Source organism: Gekko japonicus, unplaced genomic scaffold (genome assembly GCF_001447785.1).
Source record: "Gekko japonicus isolate JY-2015 unplaced genomic scaffold, Gekko_japonicus_V1.1 scaffold6, whole genome shotgun sequence".
Lineage (NCBI taxonomy): Eukaryota > Metazoa > Chordata > Lepidosauria > Squamata > Gekkonidae > Gekko > Gekko japonicus.
This window is the reverse complement of record NW_015166417.1, coordinates 308,743-313,217: the sequence shown is the minus strand read 5'-3', so window position 1 is coordinate 313,217 and position 4,475 is coordinate 308,743. Positions and strand designations below refer to the sequence as shown.

The following is a 4,475-nucleotide window of genomic DNA, read 5'->3' as shown; positions in this document are numbered from 1 at the left end:
AATGATAGATGTAGATTTAAGATAATATGTATAAATACTTTAATAAGTGTCTATATAAGGATTACTTAATTACTCAACTTCAAGTTTATGTTGTTAACTTCAGAACTTTAAAATGAGCAAAAAATTTATATTACATGTATTCTAAAGCTATGATAATTAAGGAACTATGGGGACCCCTGCTATAAGGTACTTCTGTAATGTACAAAGATCATATGGGATAACCAGTGTGACAATTACCAGGGCATAGGCATTCCAGGTAAGCCCCATTAAAATCAATAAGGTTTACTTGTGAGTAAAAGTGTCTAAACTGTAGGTACAAAAAAAGAACCCAGCAAAAATTGTTCACTGGAAAGAGGGGCTGAACTGAGACATACTGATGCCTTCTCTCCTAAATAAGCATCAGAGCTCTCAACCTATTGATGCTTCATAAGCTTCCTCCTTCACTCAGTCATTTCAACTTCTGATGTGTTACTGAGACTTGAACATCATCCAAGATTGAAATTCTTCAAACTCACCTTGTTCTTAGGCAACTTGATACAAAGGAGGACAGGGATCACATGACTTTTCATAGATGAGTAGGATTTGGGGCAGATACAACTTGCGATTAAGGCATTAAAAAGAGTTATTGAAATGCCTTTCTTCTATAGAAATACTAAAGGTACAGGAGCTGTCTTTGCATTTCCATTTGTTCCTCCACCATCTTCTTGAAGACCTGCGTTAGGATGACTAATTTAGATTTCACACAAATCAAGCTTTGGCAAAATTATAAGGGCATAAACCTTTAGTGTAGGTTAAATGTAGATTTACCAGCAACAAGCAACTCCAGGATCTGTTTCTTTTCAAAATCAGGGGGTTTCTTTTCAGAGTCTGATATCCCCTCTAGATCTTGCAGGCTTTATTGCTGGGTGTCATCTTGCTGCCTGTCATCTTCACTCAGCTTTGCTCCACTTTTAACTTGGAGCTCAGTATTGTAATCTAATACAGGTAACCTTGTCCATGTTGACTTTGGCCCATAGAAATGTCTATACCATAAATTTCTAGATTAGGCTTTCAGTTTTTAAATCTCTTTCCATTAAGTTTTAACATTAAACTGAAACATGCTGTTTTTTCATATTGGATTATGTAAAATAAAAGTTGCATTTGAAAATTACACGTGGAAAATTGAATCTTCTGTATTGATGCATTTATACTGAAGATATGGGTCATTTTTAGTCTGTGTAATAAGTAGTAACATTATACCCACTTTCCCATACACTTAATTCTGACTATTTTCTCTATATCCTAGAAATAAGACTGTATAAATACTTCAGTCCCAGAACTGTTGTCAGACATTTCAGTGAAATCTGTTGTCACACGTGTTTTCATGTAGCAATCAATAAAGAAACTAACTTGTTTTAGATTTGAATACCAGCCTGGAATCCAGAACAAAATGCAGATATATAAAGCCATTTACATTAAACTACTACCAACAAGAAGTATTTGTATACCATTTTTAATTTTCAGAATGCTTTATACTCTTTAATCAGATCCACCTTTGTAACATCTGTAGAATGGGGTGAGGGTTATATACTCTTATAGGGCTGATGCTAAATTGCTCCCAATCTGGTCAGTGTTCAGTTGAAAGACAGCCAATCTCAAAGAAGCCAGCTTGTGTTTCCTGAAGAAAAAGGAAGGTATAAATGAAATAACCAAACTTTGTGAGGTAAGGGAAGAGATGTTCTAGTGAAATCAGAAGTAAATTGGGGCAAATTCAGTAACAAAGTCAGGGTTTTTTTTTGTTTTGCCAGTCTTGCATTTATAAATGTAACACTCAAAACATATTAGAGAAATGTATACTAGATCGTCAGTTACCAGCACTTTAAAATATGTACTTTTCTTAAGAGAAAAACAACTTATCAGGATTTTGATTTGCTCATAATTAATAGTTTGGTGAAGAGACAGGAACCATTTCACATTTGTGAAAAAGCTCTCCAAATAATAAGACAATGCACTCCTAAGCATGACTATGGAGGTGACATTACTATCCTATGAACAGTTTCCTGGGAGTAAGGCCCATTAAATAAAATTGCACCTACTTCTGAGTAGACCTGGTTAGGGGGTTGCTCTCAGACTGCTATTCAAGTGTGCTGTATGGGGCTTCCTCCCAGAAAAATATTCTTCAGATAGCAGTGTAAACTGCCTTACCAATTCATTGCTTTAAAGGAAAAGCTGCTCTGGTCCTAGAGAACAGTTTCCAACAGCCCAGGCATGTAAATACTTATGAATGGATCATATATTAACAACGAAGCTATCACAGAGTTGTTTTGTTGGCAGTGCAAACAGGCATAGCTGCATCAACATTTTAAGAAGGGCATTCCATACTGGTCCTGATGTATTTATTTTAAAATATATAAATTGCCTTTCTCCAAATTCTCAAAGCAATGTTGAACCATTATTTTTTTTTAAAAAACAAACCTCTAAAATTGCAAATCATATTGGTAACAATGGCATAGGTTAATATCCCTAATATATTTCAAATTTCTTGTATAGCCAACAAGGTCTCACAAAATACCATTTCTAAGTAATGGTAGCAAAGAATTGGCCTTTCAACTTTATATAGTATTTTCCCCTGGACTGTGGCTAATTGAGAGGTCAGTTACTTCGAAGGACTAGAGATTATTTCAATCGCTGGAATGTTTCGTGAGGTGTGATATCATGAAGTGTAAATCTCAGCTGTCTTCACCCAACTAGGATAGAGCATGTACTTTTATCAGTGCTGCCCTAAGCAGATTTATGCTTTTCTAAACCCGTTGACTTCGATGGACTTAGAAGAGTGTAAATCTTTTTAGAATTACATTTCTTTTTTTTAAAAAAGGAAATAGTCGAAGCGTTACCTAACATGATGTTAGACACCTCCACCCGCTCCGATTCTATCAGGCCATTCACATGCGCTCTGGTATATTGATTGTAAAGCCGAGCCCCCTACCGCCTGGATCTCAGAAATGCAATGACTAATGGTTTGGAAAGTGGCCAACTTCGCTGGTGCTTCGAGGAAAAAGGCTACGGGTTTGGGGGCTGAAAACCCGCCCTCCGTTTCCGTTCTCTGTGATGACAGCTGCTGACTTGGTGGTCCCGTGGTACGCGAGGCAAGAGCAGGCTGCCATCTCTGGCCATTTAAGCAAACAAACCGAAATCACGCGGCCTCTGAAAACTACTCTTCGCATTTGGAGAATAAGGGGGTAGGGCTTGATGGCCAGGTCAGACAAAGAATTCTAAATACAGGTTTTTCTTTTTTAAGCGGGGAGTGGCCGAATGTCTACATAAAAGCCCCATATAATCGCTGTCTTTCTAAAAAGTGCCACCTTTAAACAATTGGAATTGGCGCAGTGCTGTAAGATATCCAACCCAGTGTTTTTGATTTTTTAAAAACTGGGCACCGAAGCGACTCTGGGGGGGAAGGAGGCGGGGCGGGCAGCTCAGGTCCTTTCCAGCGTCCTTGATGTGCTGGCCTTTTTTGCAGCGTTTAAGGGGCAGAGTGCTGGGAGCATGGAGAGCGGAGGTCCATTCAGTTCACTGGGGGCTGGGCGGGCCGGCGACCTTCGAGTGTGAATGGGGGTGGGGGGTGTCAGTCCAGATCTGCCGCCTTCAGCTCCTTGCAGCAAAGGCGGTGTGCAAAAGAAAAAAAACCCAGCTCACAACTCTCTTGGAGCGCAGGACCCTTACGCCTGCTATAAAGCGGACACACGCTAGTACTATCAATCATCATCGAAGTCTGGAGTACGGGGGAAAGGGAAGCCACCCACCCAGCTGGCACCGGGAAGCCTTCTCTCAACTTCAAAGGGGCCAAAGCAGACGCGCGCGCCGACCGGCCTCCAGCGAGCAACTTCCCTTCCCCAAAAAAAGTTCCGCCTGGAAGCCCGGCCAGGAAAAGATTTAAAAATAGCCCCCTCCCTGGGCTGCTTTCGAGTTTCCGAGTCGGAGAGGCTTAAAATAGCCCTGCCCACCGCCAGGCTGTTGCTTCCCTGCCCCGCCCCCGCCCCCCGCGCAATGGAGCAGCGGCAGCCACCGCCGGACCAGGCTGCCGGGGCGCTGCTACTATTTTTGGCGCGTCCTGGGCCCGTGTTGCGTCAATGGCCGCGTCCTCTTGCGTCACGCGCCGCCCCGCCCCTCGTCCTGCCCGCCCCTCCTCCCGGCTCTCACTTTTTCCCTTTCGTTCGCTTCAGCCCACGAGGGCGCTCATGCTAATGAGCTCGCGCGCCTCCTCCCCTCCCCTCCCCTCCTCTCGCCCGGGCCAGCCGAAGGCAGGGAGAACTTAAGGTGGCCCGGGAGGCCCCCCCCCCCGGCGCGCCCCGAGCCGCCACCTCTGTGCAACCGGCTATTTATAGAACTCCTGAAAATAGCGCGCCCAAGAGCCGAACTGGCGAGGAAGGAAGGGAGTCCCCTCTGGGTGTGCAGGAATCCTCCCCGCCGCCGCCTCTCCGAGGCAAAGGGGGGGG

At 43.5% G+C, this 4,475-nt stretch overlaps 1 long non-coding RNA gene across 1 annotated transcript in view; it reads right to left on the bottom strand.

The window, feature by feature from the left end:
* Window positions 1–322: 322 nt before the first annotated feature.
* The window catches only part of LOC107110754, a 5,549-nt gene continuing 1,396 nt past the window's right edge, over window positions 323–4,475 (bottom strand). The window contains exons 2-3 of the long non-coding RNA XR_001482533.1: window positions 1,488–1,657; window positions 323–712 (exon numbers count right to left, since the gene is read on the bottom strand). This is a non-coding gene — a long non-coding RNA (uncharacterized LOC107110754). The remainder of the gene's footprint in view (window positions 713–1,487; window positions 1,658–4,475) is intronic.